This window comes from Lithobates pipiens, unplaced genomic scaffold (genome assembly GCF_037356315.1).
Source record: "Lithobates pipiens isolate NorthernLeopardFrog02 unplaced genomic scaffold, aLitPip1_a1.2 Scaffold_157, whole genome shotgun sequence".
In the NCBI taxonomy this organism is placed as follows: Eukaryota; Metazoa; Chordata; class Amphibia; order Anura; family Ranidae; genus Lithobates; species Lithobates pipiens.
In genome coordinates this window covers 1703868-1729614 of record NW_027507746.1, presented here as the reverse complement: position 1 = coordinate 1729614, position 25747 = coordinate 1703868, and the positions used below count along the sequence as shown (strand labels likewise).

The window sequence follows — 25747 nt, the reverse complement described above, 5'->3', positions numbered from 1 at the left end:
CCCCCCCGGTTCGGTTCGCACCAGAACCTGCGAACAGACCTAAACTTTGTGTGATTTTTAGAACCCTATTAAAGGCTATGGAACTCCAACGTTCAAAATCTAAAGTGCTAATTTTAAAGGCTAATATGCAAGTTATTGTCCTAAAACTTGAACAGGGTGTTCCCGGCTTTTCGAATTTGCCATGAACACCCCAAATTGTTCACTGTTCGCTGGTCACCCGTCACCTGACCCCGCCCCCTTCTGACGCAAGGGGAAACCCGGGGTTCCCCGTGACGTATGGGTGACCCCGCCCCCCTCTGATGTAATGGAAACCTGCCTGTGTTACATCAGAGGGGGGCGGGATCACCCGTACGTCACAGGGAACCCCAGGTTTCCCCTTGCGTCAGAGGGGGGCGAGGTCAGGTGACGGGTGGCCCCGCTCTCCGTATATAAGAAACGTCAGGCCGCCGGAATCCCTGCAGTGTCTCCTCTGCGGAGACAGAAGAAGGATGGATTCGCTGCGCTGGATGAGATGAGCCATCGCTGGAGAGATGACCGTCTGTCGCTGGATAGCAAGAGTGGATTAGCACCGCTGGAATTTTTAGTTTTTTTTTTTTTTTTTTAATAAAGGACTTTTTCAAAAGTGTGTTTGTCTTATTTAACAATTTTTTAGACTTTCTTTGTGAAATGGTAGGGGTACTTTTGTACCCCCCTTACCATTTCAAACAGGGGGGGGGCGGGATCTGGGGGTCCCCTTGTTAAAGGGGGCTTCCAGATTCTGATAAGCCCCCCACCCGCAGACCCCCACAACCACCGGCCAGGGTTGTGAGGATGAGGCCCTTGTCCTCATCAACATGGGAAGAAGGTGCTTTGAGGGGTCACAGACCCCCAAAGCATCCTCCCAATGTTGAGGGCATGTGGCCTGGTACGGTTCAGGAGGGAGGGGGGCCGCTCTCTCGCCCCCCCTCTTTTCCTGCGGCCTGCCAGGTTACGTGCTCGGATAAAGGGTCTGGCATGGATTTTTAGGGGGACCCCCACGTCAAATTTTTTTTACATTTGATGCAAGGTTCCCCTTAATGTCCATACCAGACCTGAAGGGTCTGGTTATGGATATTTAGGGGGAACCCCACGTCAATTTTTTTCTTAAATTTGAGGCAGGGTTCCCCTTAATATCCATACCAGACCTGAAGGGCCTGGTAATTGAATTTGGGGGAACCCCCACACTTTTTTTTAAATGTATTTATTTATTTTTTTATCAATGACTTTCAATGAGTGTTCTCTGTATTACGGAGCCGACAATTCATAATAGCTGCGAGTGATTTTAAATGACTTTTTTTCCTGCATAAATGACACTTTGTGCAGGGACATTTCTAAGCACCAGAAACATGCGCCCCTTCACAGGCATACTATAGACACCCCCCAGGTACGAAATTTAAAGGAATATTACACTTTTACTGTTTCACTTTAACCACTACAGATCCGCGCTATTGCCAAATGACGGCATTAGCGCGGACCTACATTTCCGGGACTACGTCTATTGACGTGGTCCCGGTTACGAGCGGCCTGCGCGCCCCCTGAGGGGCGCGCGCGGCGCGCTCTGTGAACGGCGAGTCCGTGAGACTCGCCTGATCACCGATCCGTGTAAGGGGCCGATCCCGACCCCTTATCACGTGATCAGCTGTCAGCCAATGACAGCTGATCATGTGATAGAACGGAGCCGGTAATCGGCTATTATTCCTCCTCGCGCTGACAGCGCGAGGAGAGAAAAAAAAGCCGATCGCCGGCGGCCGTGATCGGGACATCAGTCCCGATCACGGCCATCAATACAAGGGACCACCTGCCACCTGCCTGTGCCCACCTGCCTCCCGCAGTGCCATCCTGAAATAAAATAAAAGCAAAAGTAAGTGCCCCCCGTCAGTGCCCCCCGTCAGTGCCCATAGTGCCCACAGTGCCACCCACAGTGCCACCCACAGTGCCACCCAATCTGCCTCAAAGGTGCTGCACCCCAGTGCCGCCCATCAGTGCCCAGCAGTGCCGCCCATCTGTGCCCAGCAGTGCCGCCCATCTGTGCCCAGCAGTGCCGCCCATCTGTGCCCAGCAGTGCCACCTATCAGAGCCACCTATCAGTGCCACCTATCAGTGCCCATCAGTCCCATCTATCTGTGGTACCTATCAGTGCCCATCCGTGCCACCCATCCGTGCCACTTATCCGTGCCATCTTATCTGTGCCCATCTTTGCCCATCAGTGCCGCCTTATCTGTGCCCATCGGTGCCGCCTTATCTGTGCCTATTAGTGCCGCCTTAACTATGCCTATCAGTGCCCACCGGTGCAGCCTATCAGTGCCCACCAATGCAGCCCATCAGTGCCCACCAATGCAGCCCATCAGTGCCCACCAATGCAGCCAACAGTGCCGCCTAATCAGTGCACTTCAATGAAGGAGAAAAATGACCCGTTTGCAAAATTTTATAACAAACTATTAAACATGATTTTTTTTTTTTTTTTTGCATCTTTTTTTGTTTGTTTAGCAAAAAATAAAACTCCGAGCTGTAACTAAATACCACCAAAAGAAAGCTCTATTTGTGGGAAAAAAATGATAAAAATTTCATTTGGGTACAGTGTTGTATGACCGCGCAATTGTCATTCAAAGTGCATCAGCGCTGAAAGCTGAAAATTGGTCTGGGACTGAGGGGGGTTTAAGTGCCCAGTAAGCAAGTGGTTAATCATTATTAAAATCACTGCTCCCAAAAAAACGGCCGTTTTTAAAACTTTTTTTTGCATTGATACATGTCCCCTGGGGCAGGACCCGGGGCCCCAAACACTTTTTAGGACAGTAACTTGCAGAATCTTTTCTCTCTGTCAAATCTTTTTTCTCTGTTGAATCTTTTCTCTATATAATCTTGGACTAATAGAGGTAAGGTTAGGCACATTCGACCACAGGTTCTATAGACAGATTGTTATTGTCAGAGTCATGTCGAATGTCCTATTCTATATCGAACTGTTGTAACCAGGGGTCAAGTCCTGGGGAAAAAAGTGTGGGAACTCCCACCCAAGATCCACTCCCCTACCAAAAAAAAAAAAAAAAAAGAAGATACGCTCATATGCATATATATATTTCACATAAAATACAGTGACTGCAAATGCGACATGCTACAAGAGATGACCAGACTGCGAATGTGACTACAGGAGATGACCAGACTGCGAATGCGACATAGTACAGGAGATGACTAGACTGCGAATGTAACTACAGGAGATGACCAGACTGCGAATGTAACTACAGGAGATGACTAGACTGCGAATGTAACTACAGGAGATGACTAGACTGCGAATGCGACTACAGGAGATGACCAGACTGCGAATGCGACTACAGGAGATGACCAGACTGCGAATGCGACTACAGGAGATGACCAGACTGCGACATAGTACAGGAGATGACCAGACCGGGAATGAGACTACAGGAGATGATCAGACTGCGAATGCGACTACAGGAGATGACCAGACTGTGAATGTAACTACAGGAGATGACTAGACTGCGAATGTAACTACAGGAGATGACTAGACTGCGAATGCGACTACAGGAGATGACCAGACTGCGAATGCGACTACAGGAGATGACCAGACTGCGAATGCGACTACAGGAGATGACCAGACTGCGACATAGTACAGGAGATGACCAGACCGGGAATGAGACTACAGGAGATGATCAGACTGCGAATGCGACTACAGGAGATGATCAGACTGCGAATGCGACATACTACAGGAGATGATCAGACTGCGAATGCGACTACAGGAGATGATCAGACTGTGAATGCGACATACTACAGGAGATGATCAGACTGTGAATGCGACATACTACAGGAGATGATCAGACTGCGAATGCGACATACTACAGGAGATGATCAGACTGTGAATGCGACATACTACAGGAGATGATCAGACTGCGAATGCGACATACTACAGGAGATGATCAGACTGCGAATGCGACATAGTACAGAAGATGACCAAGTAGCTAGTTTTAAAATTTAAACATGTCCTCAGCCCCTTTATGGCACCTCCTTTACATTCCTGTCCTCACCCCCTTTGTAGAACCCCCCTTCACATTCCTGCCCTGCCTCCCTTTTATATCACCCCTCCTCATTCTCTTTCTGTTTCTGATACTTTCCCCCTCCCTCCTTCATAACAGCGCCCTCTTCCCTGTCTTACCTTACACAGGACACAGCAGATGACATCGGAAGTGCAGCAAAGGGATGGACAGAGGGCGGGACCTGCCCCAGTTAACTGATTGGTTGATAGAATGCAGAGCAGTTCTATTAACCAATCAGTTAACTGAGCCAGCCCCTGCCCTCCGTGCATCACTGTGCTGCTCTTCCGATGTCAGCTCTGTGAAGACAACGCAGCTAGCAGACTGTGCTAGAGCCTCGGGCGGCTCTGGTCCTGCAAAGGGAACGGCGTTCCTGCTGTGAAAAAAGTGCGGGGACGCCGTTCCCACGCGTTCCCGCAGGACTCGAGCCCTGGTTGTAACAATGAAAACGAAAATAAAGAATTTATTTATGTTGGATCTTTCGTTTTTCGGATTCTGTGCTTTCGTTATCGTTTGTCAAAACGATAAACGAAAATAACTGAAATTCGGACGAAAATGCATTCGGACGAAAACGAATGCACATGTCTAAGACAGACCTCAGCGCTAGAGTCGCCCCTCATCCCTTTAAACCCGAACACCTTTGAATTACTCGGGTTCTGAGGCTCATTAAATGCAGATAAGGCACCGAGTGCTTCATTACCACCTTCATCAGCCAGAGAACCCGAGTAATTCATATGTGTTCAGGTCTAAAGGGATGAGGCGGCCGCCATACTCAGCGCTCTCATTTCCTGGCCACTGTGAGAAGGATGAGACTTCAGGGGTGACCACACAACGTCTGACCACGTCCTGTCTGTATCTTCCTGTGGTCACATAATGAGATGAAAAGCACTGAGAATGTTCCATCCAGATCACTGACATCAGAGAGACGGAGGGATGACTGAGCCCCCGAGACCCCCCGATCCCCCGAGACCAGGAGACCCACCAGACCCAGGTCAGTGTTCTGTCTGTACACACACTCCACATGCCAGAGACTGAGGAGACTGTGGGGGGAGGGGACATTAGAGTGTAAGCTCCTCTGTACAGAGACTGATGTGACTGTGGGGGGTAGGGGACATTAGAGTGTAAGCTCCTCTGTACAGAGACTGATGTGACTGTGGGGGGAGGGGACATTAGAGTGTAAGCTTCTCTGTACAGAGACTGATGTGACTGTGGGGGAGGGGACATTAGAGTGTAAGCTCCTCTGTACAGAGACTGATGTGACTGTGGGGGGGGGGGGACATTAGAATGTAAGCTCCTCTGTACAGAGACCGATGTGACTGTGGGGGAGGGGACATTAGAGTGTAAGCTCCGCTGTACAGAGACTGATGTGGCTGTGGGGGAGGGGACATTGGAGTGTAAGCTCCGCTGTACAGAGACTGATGTGACTGTGGGGGAGGGGACATTGGAGTGTAAGCTCCGCTGTACAGAGACTGATGTGGCTGTGGGGGAGGGGACATTAGAGTGTAAGCTCCTCTGTACAGAGACTGATGTGACTGTGGGGGGAGGGGACATTAGAGTGTAAGCTCCTCTGTACAGAGACTGATGTGACTGTGGGGGGGAGGGGACATTAGAGTGTAAGCTCCTCTGTACAGAGACTGATGTGACTGTGGGGGAGGGGACATTAGAGTGTAAGCTCCTCTGTACAGAGACCGATGTGACTGTGGGGGAGGGGACATTAGAGTGTAAGCTCCGCTGTACAGAGACTGATGTGGCTGTGGGGGAGGGGACATTAGAGTATAAGCTCCTCTGTACAGAGACTGATGTGAGTGTGGGGGAGGGAACATTAGAGTGTAAGCTCCTCTGTACAGAGACTGATGTGACTGTGGAGGAGGGAACATTAGAGTGTAAGCTCCTCTGTAAAGAGACTGATGTGACTGTGGGGGAGGGGACATTAGAGTTTAAGCTCCTCTGTACAGAGACTGATGTGACTGTGGGGGGGAGGGAACATTAGAGTGTTAGCTCCTCTGTACAGAGACTGATGTGACTGTGGGGGGGGGGGAGGGGACATTAGAGTGTAAGCACCTCTGTACAGAGACTGATGTGACTGCGGGGGAGGGGACATTCGAGTGTAAGCTCCTCTGTACAGAGACTGATGTGACTGTGGGGGGGGACATTAGAGTGTAAGCTCCTCTGTACAGAGACTGATGTGACTGCGGGGGAGGGGACATTCGAGTGTAAGCTCCTCTGTACAGAGACTGATGTGGCTGTGGGGGAGGGGACATTAGAGTGTAAGCTCCTCTGTACAGAGACTGATGTGACTGTGGGGGAGGGGACATTGGAGTGTAAGCTCCGCTGTACAGAGACTGATGTGGCTGTGGGGGAGGGGACATTAGAGTGTAAGCTCCTCTGTACAGAGACTGATGTGACTGTGGGGGGAGGGGACATTAGAGTGTAAGCTCCTCTGTACAGAGACTGATGTGACTGTGGGGGGGGAGGGGACATTAGAGTGTAAGCTCCTCTGTACAGAGACTGATGTGACTGTGGGGGAGGGAACATTAGAGTGTAAGCTCCTCTGTAAAGAGACTGATGTGACTGTGGGGGAGGGGACATTAGAGTTTAAGCTCCTCTGTACAGAGACTGATGTGACTGTGGGGGGAGGGAACATTAGAGTGTTAGCTCCTCTGTACAGAGACTGATGTGACTGTGGGGGGGGGGGAGGGGACATTAGAGTGTAAGCACCTCTGTACAGAGACTGATGTGACTGTGGGGGGGGGGGAGGGGACATTAGAGTGTAAGCTCCTCTGTACAGAGACTGATGTGGCTGTGGGGGAGGGGACATTAGAGTGTAAGCTCCTCTGTACAGAGACTGATGTGACTGTGGGGGAGGGGACATTCGAGTGTAAGCTCCTCTGTACAGAGACTGATGTGGCTGTGGGGGAGGGGACATTAGAGTGTAAGCTCCTCTGTACAGAGACTGATGTGACTGTGGGGGAGGGGACATTGGAGTGTAAGCTCCGCTGTACAGAGACTGATGTGGCTGTGGGGGAGGGGACATTAGAGTGTAAGCTCCTCTGTACAGAGACTGATGTGACTGTGGGGGAGGGGACATTAGAGTGTAAGCTCCTCTGTACAGAGACTGATGTGACTGTGGGGGGAAGGGGACATTAGAGTGTAAGCTCCTCTGTACAGAGACTGATGTGACTGTGGGGGAGGACATTAGAGTGTAAGCTCCTCTGTACAGAGACTGATGTGACTGTGGGGGAGGGGACATTAGAGTGTAAGCTCCTCTGTACAGAGACTGATGTGACTGTGGGGGAGGGGACATTAGAGTGTAAGCTCCTCTGTACAGAGACTGATGTGACTGTGGGGGAGGACATTAGAGTGTAAGCTCCTCTGTACAGAGACTGATGTTACTGTGGGGGAGGACATTAGAGTGTAAGCTCCTCTGTACAGAGACTGATGTGACTGTGGGGGGGACATTAGAGTGTAAGCTCCTCTGTACAGAGACTGATGTGACTGTGGGGGGGGGGGGGACATTAGAGTGTAAGCTCCTCTGTGTAGAGACTGGTGTGACTGTGGGGGGGGGATATTAGAGTGTAAGCTCCTCTATACAGAGACTGATGTGACTGTTGGGGGAGGGGACATTAGAGTGTAAGCTCCTCTGTACAGAGAATGATGTGGGGGGAGACATTAGAGTGTAAGCTCCTCTGTACAGAGACTGATGTGACTGTGGGGGGATGGGACATTAGAGTGTAAGCTCCTCTGGTACGGAGACTGATGTGACTGTGGGGGAGGGGACATTAGAGTGTAAGCTCCTCTGTACAGAGACTGATGTGACTGTGGGGGAGGGGACATTAGAGTGTAAGCTCCTCTGTACAGAGACTGATGTGACTGTGGGGGGGAGGGGACATTAGAGTGTAAGCTCCTCTGTACAGAGACTGATGTGACTGTGGGGGAGGGGACATTAGAGTGTAAGCTCCTCTGTACAGACACTGATGTGACTGTGGGGGGAGGGGACATTAGAGTGTAAGCTCCTCTGTACAGAGACTGATGTGACTGTGGGGGGGGGGACATTACAGTGTAAGCTCCTCTGTACAGAGACTGATGTGACTGTGGGGGGGGAGGGGGCATTAGAGTGTAAGCTCCTCTGTACAGAGACTGATGTGACTGTGGGGGAGGGGGCATTAGAGTGTAAGCTCCTCTGTACAGAGACTGATGTGACTGTGGGGGAGGGGGCATTAGAGTGTAAGCTCCTCTGTACAGAGACTGATGTGACTGTGGGGGAGGGGACATTAGAGTGTAAGCTCCTCTGTACAGAGACTGATGTAACTGTGGGGGAGGGGACATTAGAGTGTAAGCTCCTCTGTACAGAGAGTGATGTGACTGTGGGGGGAGGGGACATTAGAGTGTAAGCTCCTCTGTACAGAGACTGATGTGACTGGCTCAGTGATCTCTATACAGCACTGCAGTATATGTCAGAGCTATATAAATGTATAATAATAATAGTGTGTGATATTGGAGTGTAAGCTCCTCGGGTGCAGAGACTGATGTGAGTGTTCTGGAGGTAATATTGAACCACAAAGTCCCGGATGCAGAGATGTGACTTGATGTCTAATACGGTTCTCATGTACTCGGGTCCTGGTATAAGGAAGTGGTTGTCAACCAACAAGGTATAAAAACCTCAGCTATAGCGCCCAACTGTGCCTGATTTGGAGGTACTGTCCCTGATTAGGAGCAATGTCCCTCTGTCCCTCTTCCCTCCTGATTTGTCCCTCATGTTGGTCTGATCTATGTAGTTGTATATAAAATGCACTTTTTATCTATTAAAAAACTGTTTTCCAGCACTAAACCTTTCACCTGATTTCTAAATTGCTGCATTTGTAAATTCCAAAAGCCGATATAAAGGAACAGTAGTGGTACAAAAAAGCCCTTGTGGGTTTAACCAATCTTGTTTTTTTTTTTTGTACAATTCCCCTTTAAGGAGGAGGTGTCCTATGCCTGCATGCTTTTGCTGATAGGTGTCCCTCATTCCCATCTCAATAAAGTTGGGAGGTGCGGCTCAGCGGTGGCCACTAATGTAATAAAAAGGCCGTAGATAGTGATAATTATGTTCAGTTACCGCTTCCCACACGCGTCTCACCGCCGGGATCTGATCTTTGCCGGATCCGATGAAAGGTTCTTCATCTGTGAAGACTAGAAGTACTTCTGTCCTCATATAAAGAAACTTTTGTGGACAGAATCTAGAGGCAGAGTATTGCATCCACATTCATGTAAGATAGCAAAAGAAAATGTTAAAGGGAACAGATAAAAGCCTGTCCCTTTAATGGTGGGCGGGACTTTTAAAGCTGCATATGTCTGTCAAGAAGCAAGCGAAACCATAAAGGATTTTTAGAAAAAAAATAATAATAATTTATTACAAAAACTATACAAGTTAAAACAATATTAGTCACAAAACAGATGACCAGAACTGATACTCACGATGAGAAGATTGAACAGATGCTTGGATGTACAAAGCAACCAACGCGTTTCACAGTTAAAATTACTGCTTCTTCAGGGCTGTTTTTTAAAAAAAAGAGTAATTCCAGGCATACAATTACTCCCCGAGGGGGTAATTTCAACATAGGGGGCGCAGGAGGAGAGACCTAGTCCCCCTCCCTTCCATTTGCTTACCGGAGGATCTGCTGCTTTTTGGAGGAAGTGATGGCTCCTGACACAGCAAGGCGGTGAGTGCTCAATACAGCCCCCAGTGGTGACACATAGGCATGACAACATTATATAGACCGTGGCTGGGTTAGAGCCAAATGCTGGTGTGGGTTGGTCCTCTGGTAAGCGGCTTTCCATATGGTGGTGGTTCCTCACATGTCATTGTGGATCACAGAGGTGTCTTCACTCAACCTATTTGAATATACCCTTTATCCAGAGACAGTGATAGTTTAGCTAATTGTATACCATACCCACGTTGGATGTTATTTACCTTCTGGTCTGCATGACCTGGTTGGACTCATTGTGGGTGTTGTTTTCTTTTAATATTTTTACTGTTTATTGTGTTTATCTCACCCAAACTGCAGCCCATTTCTAGTTCTTTGAGTTTTTAAGGTCTTTTCTGTATTCCATTGTATACTTAAAGGAGAAATTCATAAGAAAATCCAAAGATATTTCTTAGAAAACTCCACTTACATTCCCACCGCAGGGTTATCAGAGATAAACCCAATCTTCACCCTTCACGGTGGGCTCCGAAACCTCACAGTTAAAATGACTGCTTCTTCAGGGCTGTTTCCCATGCATCTATATAGTTCAAGTTACAAAAAAAATTGACATTAGTATGAGACAGAAAATATTATACAAACAATGAAAAAAAAAAAAAAAAAAAAAAAAAATATATATATATATATATATATATATATATATATATATATATATATAACGCTCACCCAAATAAGGTGACATTGATCATGTCACAGCATCGAGGAGAGCAAACTGCATTTTGTGACAAAAAGGCAATGTCAGAGTCGCATGGATGGTCCTGTGGCTGTTGAACCATGTACAGAAAGAAGCATCTAAAGTGTAGTAACGCATACAGGGGGTCCCCGGGTTACAAACCCGTTAGGGACTCTCCCCCTGTTTGTAATTCGGAAATGTTCGTAAGTCGGCCGCGCTTGCGCAGAGCGACAATTATGGACATTTCCGATGTCCCGCTGAATGCCGTTCTGCGCATGCGCGGGAAATTACAGACTTTTCCGAGGCTCCGTCTGGCCGCGCATCCGCAGAACGGCAAGTGGTCTGCGCGGAATGGCAAAGGGTCCCTGCAGCGCCCTGTTCGTAAGTAGGAGCGGTTCGTAAGTCGGGCGTTCCTAAGTCGGGGACCCCCTGTGTGTAGTAAAGTGCACTAACATCCCAGATTAGAGCATTTAAGATTAACTGTGTGTATACCTGCTAGGTGTGGTTGTGTGTATATGTATGTGTGTGTATATATATATATATATATATATATATATATATATATATATATATATATATATATATATATATATATAAAATATAGTTATAGTATGTGTTATAGTATGTGTGTGTGTATATATATATATATATATATATATATATATATATATATATATATATATATATATATTATGGTATGTATATGTATATACACAGTTAATCTTAAATGCTGTATTCTGGGATGGTGGCACACTTTACTACACATGTGTTACTACATTTTAGATCTTTCTTACCCACATACATGGTTCAACATCCACAAAACAGGTGACACAGTGGTGTAGTGGTTAGCACTCTCACCCTAGCAGTAAAAAGGGTTGCTGGTTCAAATCCCAACCACGTCACTACCTGCCTGGAGTTTGCATGTTCTCCCTGTGCCTTTGCGGGTTTCCTCCGGGTACTCAAGATTCCTCCCACACTCCAAAGACATGCAGGAAGGTTAATTGGTTTCTGTCCAAAAAATTGGCCCTAGTATATGAATGTGAGTAGAGGACCTCAGATTGTGGGCTCCTTGAGGGTAGGGACCAATGTGAGTGTGTGATGTGTGTGTAAATTGACAGTGCTGTAGGGGTACCTTAAATAATAATGAGATGCAATGTAGACATGTGCGCTCACTCAGGATGGACTGGTGTCTTTATTCAACCTTACTAACTATGTAAGACCATCCAGGTGACTCTATCGCCTATTTGTCGCAAAATGCTGTTTTCTCTCCTTAATGCTGTGACACGATCAATTTCAGATTATTTGGGTGAGCATGTGTGTGTGTATATATATATATATATATATATTGTTTGTATAATACTTTCTTGTTGATACTATCAGGGGACACAGAGCCATAGTAGTTACTATGTGGGTTAATAGGCCACCTTTACGTGACGGACACTGGCACACCCTAAGACCAGAAGTGCACTCCCTATATAACCCCTCCCACTACTGGGAGTACCTTTCGTCAGTGTCTAAGGCAGCCTTTCTCAACCTTTTCAACACAGAGGAACCCTTGAAATTGTTCTCCGGTCCTGGGGAACCCCTGCTAGGTTAGAGAAATCTACAACTTGTGATGGTCAGTGGGAAGAATGGTCCTTAGATTTGTGGTCATTGGGAAGAATAACCTCCTTACAGATAGCTAAAAAGATCAATGGTGTCAGTGGGAACTTATCTGAGAGGCAGAAATTGCCCAATGCTGAAGGAACCCCTAGCAACCTTTGGAGGAACCCTAGGGTTCCATGGAACCCTGGTTGAGAATCACTGGTCTAAGGTGTTGATCATTAGTAAAGATGTGCTGTGCTGAGCTCCACTGGAAGCAATCCTCGCTGGGGCTAGCCATGCTGACCGGATCCATTCCGAGTGTTCTTTGATGGGCCTAAGGAATGGTACCCGGGCCTCATGTCCGAAGAAACAAGGGTTTGCTTGCAAATGCTTCTCTTTTTAGAGAGCTGGACCCTGGGATCCAGTACTTTTCGGTAGTAAGGCCATCAAGTTTTTACTTGCAGGGTGCCATTGCAGGTCCAGGATTGCGGGATAACCTCTAGGTTCCCCTGCTCCTGAAGGTTTCAGAGCCCACAGTGAAGGGTGAAGATTGGGTTTATCGCAGCTAACTCTGTGGCGGGAAGGTAAGTGGAGTTTTCTAAGAAATATCTTTGGATTTTCTTATGAATTTCTCCTTTTAAGTATATAATGGAAAACAGAAAACTGCGTTACCTTAAAACCCAAAGAACTAGAAAAGGGCTGCAGTTTGGGTGAGATAAACACAATAAACAATAAAAAAAAAAAAAAAAAACACTGCACCCACAATGAGTCCAACCAGGTCATGCAGACCGGAAGGTAAATAACATCCAACGTGGGTATGGTATACAATTTGTTAAACTAGTACAGTCTCTGGATAAAGCGTATATTCAAATAGGTTGAGTGACGACACCTCTGTGATCCACAATGACATGTGAGGAACCACCACCATATGGAAAGCCACTTACTAGAGGGCCAACCCACACCAGCATTTGGCTCTCCCCCAGCCATGGGCTCTGTTATCTGAATGGAAAACCCTGGTAATGCCTCTCAGATATTGCAGGATGTTAGGCTCTTTCCATGGAACATATGATCTGTAAAATCTAATTCATGCAGAGAAGCAAAAACTCCAGAAGGAGTAACATAGCGCCTGGGTGGGTTGGTCTGTCGGTGCAGAACAGAGAGGATTTGATGTTTGTCTTTGGCCAGCTAGATAAGAACGGTTGCACCCAGTTCATGTGTTTTTCACCTTACGAGCAGCTCCTCCATGTGTTTCTTTAGAGGGTATATAATTTTGTCATGCCTATGTGTCACCACTGGGGGCTGTATTGAGCACCCACTGCCTTGCTGTGTCAGGAGCCATCACTTCCTCCTTCTCCTCCAGGCCAAAAAGCAGTAGATCCTCCGGTAAGCAAAGGGGGGAACTAGGTCTCTCCTCCTGCGCCCCCTATGTTGAAATTACCCCCTCGGGGGTAATTGTATGCCTGGAATTACTCTTTAAAAAAAAGACCAGAAGAAGCAGTAATTTTAACTGTGAAACGCGTCGTTGCTTTGTACATCCAAGCATCTGTTCAATCTTCTCATCGTGAGTATCAATTCTGGTCATCTGTTTTATGACTAATATTGTTTTAACTTTAACTAATCCTTTTTGGTTTCGATTGCCTCCTGACAGACATATGCATCTTTAAAAGTCCCGCCGACCATTTCTTTTGCTACTTTTGTCCTCATCTGGATTCTGCCTGGTCCATGGGTGTCTTGGGTGTCCTGGGTCCTCACCCGTTCTCCCAGGAGTGTTGCGTTAGAGACAAACTCCATTTCTTGCATCTAAATGGAACTGGTGCCCATCTGTACACATCGCTCCTTTGTTACTATTGAACAAAACCTGGCTGTGTCCTCCAAAATATTAAAGCAAAAAAATCAGTTACCAACAGCATAGCCCCCAACTGTCCCTGATTTTGAGGGACTGTGCCTCATTTGGAACAAAGTCCATCTGTCCCTCTTTCCTCCTCATGTGTCCCTCGTGTAGATCTGATCTATATGGTTGTATAAAAAATGCACTACTTATTTATCAAGAAGTGTTTCCCACCTTTCATCTGATTTCTAAATTGCTACATTTGCCAATTTCAAAAGCCAATATAAAGGAATAGTGGTAAAAAAAAAGCACTTGTGGATTTAGCCAATCTTTTTTTTTTTGTACAATTCTCCTTAAGGGAGGTGTGGCAGGTGGGTGTGTCCTATACCTACATCATTTTGCTAATAGTTGTTCCTCATTCCCATCTCAGAAAGTTGGGAGATATGCCAATAGTACTGGGGGGGTCTAGTATTTGAACTGGCATATAAAGCCTGTAGACAGATGCAGTCTGTTTTCTGCCCTGTAGGTGGTGTCCAATCCTAGTGGTGTCACAGCCTGGAGAGGAAGTCAGGGGAAAATAGTTTCTCTATGGTTTCCTGGGTCAGTGGAGCAGTGTTTTGGCTGCAGCCATGTGACCGAATAGTGGCCATCCTGGGATAGCAGGGTCTATATAAGTCCCTGCCCCTAAGTGTTGGCACACATTTTGCGAGAGGCTGGTGTAGTCAGAGAAACCCCGCTTGCTAGGGAAAGTAACTAGCGGTAGGAAAAGGATCCTCATGAGGAGGTAGAGGTAAGGGACTTGCTAAGTTGGAAGAGGTCTCACCTCTTGGGACCGGATCGGCCAGACTGCACTTTACCCTCTGCAACAGATGCTGTTGACCATAATTGCCAACTGTTCTGGACATTCCCGGGATTTAGACTTTTTCCCCGTTTTTCACGATTCCCGGGAAATCCTTGTTTTCCCAAATTTTCTTTTTTTTTTTTTCACCGCTGTCAGTGGTCCGCGCCTGGCAGAGACAATGTCTCCACTGGCTGCCATTTTCCTGAAGACCAGAATGCCCAGAGGCCGGATGGCTGCCAATTTAAATTGAGCTGCGGCACCGCTCTTCTCCCGCCCCTCTGCCAGTCTGTCTGTGACCTGAATGGAAAGGGGCAGGGGTGGGCTGAGCTGCAGTCCAATTTCTATTGGCAGCCACATGGCCGGCTCCGCCTATTTTGTTCCACTCTGACTGTTAATTAGATCGATCTGGTGTTCTGTTATGGTGGCGGAGAGAGTCTCCACTGCTGGGGAATACCTGATTTAAGGGGAGCGCTCCACTGGGGGACACCGGATGTAAGGAGGGACTCTGCTGGGAATGTCTGATGTGTGGAGGGACTCCGTTGGGGACACCTGATGTAAGGCTGGATTCACACCTATGCATTTTTAGTGCTTTTTTGCATTTTGCAGATTTGCACTACTGAACGTGATCCATAGGAAACCATGGTGAATGGACTGTAGTGCAAATCTGCAACATGCACCAAAAATGCATAGGTGTGAATCCAGCCTAAGGAGGGACTCTGCTGGGAAGGCCTGATGTAAGAAGGGACTCTGCTGGGAAGGCCTGATGTAAGGAGGGACTCTGCTGGGAAGGCCTGATGTAAGGAGGGACTCCGCTGGGAAGGCCTGATGTAAGGAGGGACTCCGCAGGGAAGGCCTGATGTAAGGAGGGACTCCGCTGGGAAGGCCTGATGTAAGGAGGGACTCCGCTGGGAAGGCCTGATGTAAGGAGGGACTCCGCTGGGAAGGCCTGGTGTAAGGAGGGACTCCGCTGGGAAGGCCTGATGTAAGGAGGGACTCCGCTGGGAAGGCCTGGTGTAAGGAGGGACTCCGCTGGGAAGGCCTGGTGCAAGGAGGGACTCCGCAGGGAAGGCCTGGTGTAAGGAGGGACTCTGCTGGGAAGGCCTGATGTAAGGAGGGACTCCGCTGGGAAGGCCTGATGTAAGGAGGGACTCTGTTGGGGACAGCTGATGGCATCTGGTGGCAAGTGACACACTCAAGGCTCCCACTGATTCTTATTATGGTGAGTTGAATGATTTCATTTTATATTACAATGTAATAATATAAATAATGTGCTTCAATCATCCTGACACCATAAGAACCATGGTGCCGGGATGATTGAAGTGTGTTTGGAGTATCTTTATCTGCTGATTGTTAAATCTTCTGAAATACACATTTCTATTGTGGTGTAGGATCTGGGCCTGCTGTCCCTCCATCCCTTTCTTTCTTTTTTCATTCATTCGTTCTCTTTCTCCCTTTGTTTCTCCCTTCCATCCCTCATTCATATCAGACTCTAACCACGCCACCTATTGAGTCACGTCTCTTTAAGCCACGCCCACTATCTAGCTTAAACCGTGCCCATTTTTCGCCATGGTTCCCTTCATCCACTACTTCTATAAACAAATGCCCCGCCCCCTAATTATAATAAGACTATGCCCGCAGACAAAAAAGTGTCCCTATATTTTTTTTTTACAATGGTGTCCACTATGTGTTGGCCAGTCCGGTCCCAAGAGGCGAGACCTCTTCCAAGTTAGCAAGTTCCTAACCTCTCTCTCCTCATGAGGAACCTTTCTCTACCGCTAGTTACTTTCCCTAGTAAGTGGGGTTTCTCTGGCCACACTAGCCTCTGGCAAGATGTGTGCCAATACTTAGGGGCAGGGACTTATATAGACTGCTAGAATTTTTGTAATGTTGCCATTCCATTCAATACATTCATCTGCACCATGCAGCACCACCCCACATGCGTGGTCTATAGATATGGCAGTGCTTTACTTCAAATCACCTTCCTATTGGTGTATATATATGGTGACCAGAGCTCCATGTGTCTACACAATTATTATACTTGTCCTCATATCATAGAAAATTGCAGCACCTTTCCCAAATAAGTCATATCAGCCAGGTTTCTTCTCCCTGCTATCTCCCACTTTCTCAGTCAAAGACAGATATGTAGCACCCTCTAGTGTGCCAAAAGAGTATAGTAGTCAGGTCTTCTGTAGTGTAGATACAATTTCAGGTTTGGCTGGCAGCCAAGCATGTTTGTTTTGATTCTGGGTTGGGAGTGACTCAGGCAGAGCTGGGTGACTCACAGGCAGCTTCCCTGAGACCTCCCACTTTTATCCAGAACATGCTGGAAACTTCTGGAAGGGAAGGAGGAGAGGAGAGGTCGAGCTGCCTGGACTATTTTGAAGAGCCCTGACCGATTCTCAATCTGAATTTGCAGGGACAATTGCTTTGGGCCTGACTGAGCCAGCGTCAGGCCTGCAGTTCAGTGCTAGCTGGTCCTGGGGGAGTGATAATCTGCAAGTAAGTTTGTACTGAGAGTGAGGTCAGTAATCAAATGATATGCTGGAGGAAGAGAGGAAATTGTATATACTGGAGATGTATATAGTTTAATTCCCTACATTGTCTTTTGATCAACTGGGCATCTAATATTTACCCCATCCCCACCCAAGTTGAATTTCCCCAATAAAAATAACAAAGTGCATGGACTGTTTCCTGTCTGGGAGTAACTGAAAAAAAACATGTGCCTGGCTGGGCAGGGTGACAGACAGACCACAACTACCAGCAGCCCCTACAGGGGCTATCACTACAGATATAACATTCCATAGTCTTTCCCCTCCTTTCTGATCCCAACCCTCTGCAGCCAAGACAATCTGGGCAGTTTTCTTGGGTGTCTACATCCAGAGAGAACACAAGACTCTGGGGATTTTTCTAACGGGGATCCCAGCAACTTTTGTAACCTCTGACTAGGGATAAGTTGGGGGGGGGGGGGGGTGTTCAAATTCTAGACAAACCCACTTGAGCAAGCCCACCAAGAAGCTGTCACTGTAGGGGGGCAATCATCTGCAGTCAAGGCATTCCCGTCTTTAGCACAACTGCACAACCCTTGTATACATACAGCTACAGGGCAGGGAATGTCCTAGCTAATGATGGTTGGCTCAATACAATGACAACTTCTTGGTGGGCTTGCTCAAGTGGGTTTGGACCAGGATCTGAACATGTCTGAGCTCATCTCTACCTTTAGCACTCAGCAGCTTGAGGAGGTATCGTTAGCAGGCTTGTCAACTTTTTTTCATATCCAGCAGAGGGCAGAGGTGAGGGAATGATCAATGGTGCACCTACACGTGGCTCTTTAGGGCAGGGGCAATAGCAAGATGATATTTCATACTCTACTGATTCTTCAAAGTCTGATCTGACCACCAACCCACAAAGGACACTGAATCCCATATCTTTGATTCCTGATCTGTCTGAATGTTAGAATCACACACTGTGGGCAGGCACTAACTGAGGTTGAGCAGAAGTAGCCCTGTCACTACCAAATCCTCCTTCCATCACCCCAATGGGCTTACTTACCTCTGGTGATCTTGCAGCCTATGCACTCTGGCACTGATAGGGTGCATTGTAGGGATCTACCACAGCGGCTCATGAGGAACTATCCATGTCTGATGCGGTCTGGACACTGTCTGTAGCAGTAAGAGTAAACTTGGTGGTAGCAGGATGTTCAGCAACAGCCATACCTGAGGTCCAATCCACTCTTAACAGCTGGGGTGACAAGGCTGGAGGTGTCATTGCCAGGAGAAAATGACCAGAACAGATTTTTAACATTTGACTCCTATTGAGTTCAATGGGGTTCTGATTCTGTATCTGAATGTATCTAATGTTCACCAACCTCAAACAGAACCCAGGTATGTTCAGCTCATTCCTAGTTACAGCTTGGAGAGCAGAGACAGCAAACTACCAGATGATCTCATAGCCTCTCATAGTGTACATCGCCAAGCTTCCCCTAGGTCGCATTAGTATGCCGGTATCCGTGATCTGGTGACACTGCACAGCCAACCAGATGGTGATCCCTGGGACAGAAACTATCAATGGCTGAAAAGGATGCATTGGGGTTGGTGAATGCCATCATGCTTCTCTCCTCCTTCACCTGAAGGTCAGTTGCAGTAGCTCGTCTGCATCATCCAGTTCACACAGGCTACAATTCACTTTTTACTTCTCCCAAATTGCTGATTGGTCTGGTATGCTCTGGAACCCTTCATCCTTCCAATGAGGTGCCTTGCATCTTCTTGAGTCCAGTTTTAAATCAGTCAGTGTTGCCAAAAGTGACAAAACCAGACAGCGCTCTTAAAATAAAAAAAAATAAAAAAAGACTCTTCCCCACAATTCTTAGGATGATGTTAAAATCTCTCATGCCGTGTACACACGGTCGGACATTCCCACAGAAAAAATCCGATGGGAGCTTTTCATGGTATATTCCGACCGTGTGTATGCCCCATCTGACTTTTTCCATCGAAAATTCAGATGGACTTAGACAGAGAACATGTTCTAAATTTTTGAGACGGAAAAAACTGCTCGTCTGTATGCTCTTCCGACGCAGTGGCTATTGAACTTCCTTTTTATGGTGCCGTCGTACGTGTTGTACGTCACCGCGTTCTTGACGGTCGGAATTTGGTGTGACCATGTGTATGCAAGACAGCTTGAGCGGAATTCCATTGGAATTCCTTCGGAAAAACCTTCAGAGTTTATTCCGATGGGAAAACCAATCGTGTGTACAGGGCATCAGGCTTTAGATGGTGTTCTGCACACTCCAAAGGAAATAAAAATGAATCTTTGTGCAATTTATGTGTGTTTCTGGGTCAACGAGGACAAAAGTAAGGTTGAGCCCTCACATCAGATGCCAAAAATGTAGCACCCCCTGCCCTCCAAAGGCACATAGAGCCTCCAGGGACAAGGTGGGTCAACACGTCTCCTCAGGGTGTAGTCCTCAGCAATAGTGTGGCAATGTGAACAGATGGGTAACTTTTCAATGAAAGAATTGGAAATTTTTGCCTCTCCTGAGAAAGAAGGTAGGGACACAGGAATCCCATGGAATTAGGAGACTCCAGATAAGTAGACATCCATTTTCTCCAATCTGCAGAGAATTGTAGAATTATTAAATTATTAATCTCTAGGATGTGACAATTGTGTGAAATACAGAGATCGGATAGGTCTATGTGCCAATATCTGGGTGACTATAACTCCCATCCGAGTCTTCTGACTGATGGCTCCCAGTGAGTTGAGCGCTTGGACCTCTGTGACTTTTTTCTGGTACAATGTAAACAGCAGACAATGTCATGCTCCCTCCTAAATGATGTTCCCTTGCCTTTCCTCAGGTTCCAGGATTAGGAGAACGGTCGCGGTTTGTACAGTGATTGGTATTGTCCTGTTCCTGGTCATCCTGGTTGTACGCTTACGGCTGGCCGGTAAGAACAAAGACATGGAAATAGTCTCACCCTATGATCACCCTATTTCAGTCTAGGTGCCTAAGGGACCGACCTCATCCCCATAGCAGCACATTCCAGTCTAGGTGCCCAATGGACCCCTGACCTCATCCCCTTATCAGCACATTCCAGTCTAGGTGCCCAATGGACCCCTGACCTCATCCCCTTATCAGCACATTCCAGTCTAGGTGCCCAATGGACCCCTGACCTCATCCCCTTATCAGCACATTCCAGTCTAGGTGCCCAATGGACCCCTGACCTCATCCCCTTATCAGCACATTCCAGTCTAGGTGCCCAATGGACCCCTGACCTCATCCTCTTATCAGCACATTCCAGTCTAGGTGCCCAATGGACCCCTGACCTCATCCCCTTATCAGCACATTCCAGTCTAGGTGCCCAAGGGATCCCTGACCTCATCCCCTTATCAGCACATTCCAGTCTAGGTGCCCAATGGACCCCTGACCTCACCCCCTTATCAGCACATTCCAGTCTAGGTGCCCTGGGACCCCTGACCTCATCCCCTTATCAGCACATTCCAGTCTAGGTGCCCCGGGACCCCTGTATTGTTCCTAACCTCACCCCCTTATCACCCCAACCCAGTCTTGGCTCCTGCAGACCCCAGGTCTTTTAGGACTCTAGCAATGCCCCTAACCTCAATCTCTTAACACCCCATATTTCAGGCTACATGCCCTATGGGCCCCTGGTTGTTTTGGACCTCAACAATTGCCCTAACCTTACCCCCCTTATCATCCCATATTTCATAAAGGGTATCTTTGGGGCCATCTGTGTTTTAGAACCCATGAATGTCCTGACCTCACCCCCTTATTCCCCATTTCATTCAGTCTATTAGAACCTTGGCAATGCCCTTGACCTCTCTGCCTTTATCGCCCTATTTTTTTAAGTATACTGTAGGTGCCCTGAGGAACCTAGTTTTTTTTTTTAGAACCCCAGCAATGCCCCTAACCTCCCCATTATCACCCAATATGTAAGTTGGGGGGCCCTAGTCTTTTTAGACTCCAGTAAATCTCTCACCTAACTTGCTTATTAACCCATATTTCAGTCTAGGAGACCTAGAGGCGTCAGGTATTTTAGGACATCAGCAATGCCCTAGACCTCACCCCCTTATCACCCCACATTTCCTACTAGATGTGCTGAGGGCCACAGGACTTTTAGAACCTAGCACTGTCCCTGACCCCACCCCCTTATCACCTCATATTTTGGTCTAAATATCAGGATGGGTGCAGATCTTTTAGGACCCCAGTGAATGAATGAATGAATGAATGAAATACTTATATAGCGCACAATGCGAACTGAATCGCCTCTAGGCGCTGGTGCCCTTTACCTTATTCCTTTATCACCCCACATTTCAGTCTAGTGGCCTTAGGTATTTTAGAACCCAAGCAATGCCCTTAACGAGTGAGGTTATCACCCAATATTTCAGTCTAGGTGCCCAGGGAATTCTAGGTCTTTTAAGGCCTCAGGAATGCCCCTGACCTCACACCCTTCTTTCTTTTTTCTTAGCAGAAGAATAGATGATATATTATAATGTGTCATAATGGTAAAATGTACACTCACTGGTCACTTTCTTAGGTACTCCTTGCTAGTACCAGTTTTGACCCTTTTTTGCCTTCAGAACTGCCTTCATTCTTGGTGGCATAGATTCAACAAGATGTTGGAAATGTTCCTCAGAGATTTTCCTCCATAGTGACTTTATAACATCACGCAGTTGCTGCAGATTTGTCGGCTGCTATTGGATGAGATGTGGTGAGTGTGGAGGCCATTGGAGGACAGGGACCTCATTGTCCAGTTGTGAGATGATTGGAGGACAGTGACCTCATTGTCCAGTGGTGAGATGATTGGAGGACAGGGACCTCGTTGTCCAGTGGTGAGATGATTGGAGGACAGGGACCTCATTGTCCAGTGGTGAGATGATTGGAGGACAGGGACCTCATTGTCCAGTGGTGAGATGATTGGAGGACGGGGACCTCATTGTCCAGTGGCGAGATGATTGGAGGACAGGGACCTCATTGTCCAGTGGTGAGATGATTGGAGGACAGTGACCTCATTGTCCAGTGGTGAGATGATTGGAGGACAGGGACCTCATTGTCCAGTGGTGAGATGATTGGAGGACAGTGACCTCATTGTCCAGTGGCGAGATGATTAGAGGACAGTGACCTCATTGTCCAGTGGTGGGATGATTGGAGGACAGGGACCTCATTGTCCAGTGGTGAGATGATTGGAGGACAGGGACCTCATTGTCCAGTGGTGAGATGATTGGGGGACAGTGACCTCATTGTCCAGTGGTGAGATGATTGGAGGACAGTGACCTCATTGTCCAGTGGTGAGATGATTGGAGGACAGTGACCTCATTGTCCAGTGGTGAGATGATTGGAGGACAGGGACCTCATTGTCCAGTGGTGAGATGATTGGAGCTTTGTGACATGGTGCATTATCCTGCTGGAAGGATCAGCCATCAGAAGATGGGGGACACTGTAAAGGGGTGGACATGGTCAGCAACAATACTCAGGTGGGGCGTGGTGTTTAAACCATGCTCAATTGGTACTAAGAGGCCCAAAGTTTGCCAAAATCCCCGACACCATTACACCACCACCACCAGCATGAACCAGTGATACAAGGCAGGATGAATCTGAGCCCACCATCTGAATGTCACAGCTGAAATCCAGACTCATCAGACCAGGCAACATTTTTCCAATCTTCTATTGTCCAATTTTGGTGATCCTGTGCCAATTGTAGACTCAATTTCCTGTTCTTAGCTGACAGGAGTGGCACCCGGTGTTGTCTTCTGCTGCTGTAGCCCATCTGCTTCAAGGTTGGATGTGTTGTGCATTCAGAGATGGTATTCTGCATACCGTGGGAGCACAGAGTGGTTATTTGAGTTACTGTTGCCTTTTTATAATCTCCAACCAGTCTGCCCATTCTCCTCTGACAAAAAACAAGGCATTTTCCTCCACACAACTTCCGTGCACTGGATATTTTCTCCTTTCCCACCATTCTCCAGTAAACCCAAGAGCTGGTTGTGCGTGAAAAATCTCACCACTTCAAGATGCCTAAATGCATTGAGTTGCTGTCCTGTGATTGGCTGATTAGCAATATGTGTTACCAAGCAAATTAACAGGTTTACCTAATAAAGTGGGCGGTGAGTGTATATTGTTGATGCTTCTGATATATGAAGTAAAAGAAAGTATTATATTTTCATTCTGTCTGTCATTTTTATTATCTCAGCTGCAGCTCCAGGGAAAGAAGAGAAAGAAGAGAAAATCGTATCCCCCTGTGAAGACAATTAGTTTCCATATCGAGTATCGGGAGATGACAGAGAGAACATGAATAGGATCCCAACTAATGGGGGTGAAGATCCATTTCTGGCCATCATCAATAGCTGGTGGAGAGTGAAGGTCTATATAGGACATAATGTATGCTGGACAATGTGGTGAACAATTGCATTGCGTCTCCTGATGTGCTGGAGATTATCATCATGTACTCTACTTTCAAGGTATTGTGTAACCCCCATATAGTAGACAATGGTATTGTGTTCCCAAATGTGTTGGGAAAGGGTATTGTGTTCCCCAATGTGTTGGAGAATGGCCGTGTGTTCAATGTGTTGGGAACGGGTGTTGTGTCCCCTGATGTGTTTGAAACGGCTATTGTGTCCCCCAATTGGACAATGGTATTGTGACCCTTGATATGTTAGATGGTGGCACTGTGTCCCCCAAAGTTATGGACAATGGTATTGTGTCCTCTGATGTGTTGGACTATGGTATTGTGTCAAACAACAACAAAGAACTTCCAAGCTCAACGTACCAGCCACAAACTGAATTGTCCTGTCCAGAAGTTCACATTAATAAGATTTATTATGCATGCATTAACTGCAGAGGCCACGACAAGGCACCCCGGTGACATATGCAGTCCTAACTCTATACATTTTGAGAGTCTCCATAGTAGGAGCACATATATATAATAATGGATGGATTGAGGGTAGATATGCCTGGAGAGAGCCCACTCCTCCTCAGTTAGGGGGCTCACTGGACATCTTTGCTGCCATTGTGCTATTTGCTGGGTGTCCAGTGCACCCCTGTGCCTTTAAGGAGGATTGGGTTCTCTCCAGGCTCACCTGCCCTCAATCCATCCATTATTATATACAGTATGTGCTCCTACTATGGAGGCTCTCAAAATGTGTCCCCTATTTGTTGGGCATTGTCATTGTGTCCTCTGATGTCATTGTGTCCCCTGATGTGTTGGACATTGGCATTGTGTCCCCTGATGTGTTGGACATTGGCATTGTGTCCCCTGATGTGTTTGACATTGGCATTGTGTCCTCTGATGCGTTGGACATTGGCATTGCGTCCCCCTGATATCGTTTGGAATTGTGTCCCCTGATGTATTGGACATTGACATTGTGTCCCCTGATGTATTGGACATTGTGTCCCCTGATGTGATGGACATTGGTATTGTGTCCCGTTATATAATTGGTATTGTGTCTCCCGATGTGTTGGACATTAGTATTGTGTCCCCCGATGTGATGGACATTGGTATTGTGACCCCCCCATGTGTTGGACATTGGTGTTGTGTCCTCTGATGGGTTGGACATTGGTATTGTGTCCTCTGATGGGTTGGACATTGGTGTTGTGTCCTCTGATGGGTTGGACATTGGTGTTGTGTCCTCTGATGGGTTGGACATTGGTATTGTGTCCTCTGATGGGTTGGACATTGGTGTTGTGTCCTCTGATGGGTTGGACATTGGTATTGTGTCCTCTGATGGGTTGGACATTGGTGTTGTGTCCTCTGATGGGTTGGACATTGGTGTTGTGTCCTCTGATGGGTTGGACATTGATATTGTGTCCTCTGATGGGTTGGACATTGGTGTTGTGTCCTCTGATGGGTTGGACATTGGTATTGTGTCCCCCGATGGGTTAGATATTGGTATTGTGTGACCCCTGATGAAGTATTCCCGGCTGTGTCCTACAGTAAATGTTCCTCACCGCAGATATGGACAGTGAAGTCCACTGACAAATGCTGTAAACGATCAGGATTGGGGCATGATTATAGGTGGAGATCACGGATTCTCCCCTTGTGTTGGGGCGGCCATATTGTTATTACTGCTCTTCTTATCAGAATTATCACCAGGATTCACGGCCAACCAGAGAGCCCAGAATGGAAGGCCAGTGCACCGGACACAGACATCTGCCGGGACGGAGATTGGAGCCAGGAAAGATGACCAGAATATGCAGCAGTTCACAAATGAGACCCATCTGTCACAATGTAACAATGTTCATATGTCAAACCAATCTTTCTATAGTTACTCACCGCATTCCCAAATTAATAAACTGCCATTCGTTGGACTTTATATCGACTTTTATCTTATTCAACCTTCGTGAGCTGCCAGCCATGTGCAACGGGACTGGGAGGGCATATTGTAACAGCCAATCAAATTTGACGCTGCTCAGGTTTGAAGACAAATGTACAGTAAGGGTTTTTTTTTTTATATTTCAGAAGAGACATACTATGCCATATACCAGGGGTAGGCAACCTCAGCCCTCCAGCTGTG

At 47.2% G+C, this 25747-nt stretch overlaps 1 long non-coding RNA gene across 1 annotated transcript; it reads left to right on the top strand.

Moving 5' to 3' along the window:
* Nucleotides 1–4924: 4924 nt before the first annotated feature.
* Nucleotides 4925–25546, top strand: LOC143981451 (uncharacterized). Its single transcript, XR_013274313.1, has 3 exons — nucleotides 4925–5049; nucleotides 20077–20166; nucleotides 23428–25546. It is a non-coding gene; the product is annotated as an uncharacterized LOC143981451 (long non-coding RNA).
* Nucleotides 25547–25747: the final 201 nt, after the last annotated feature.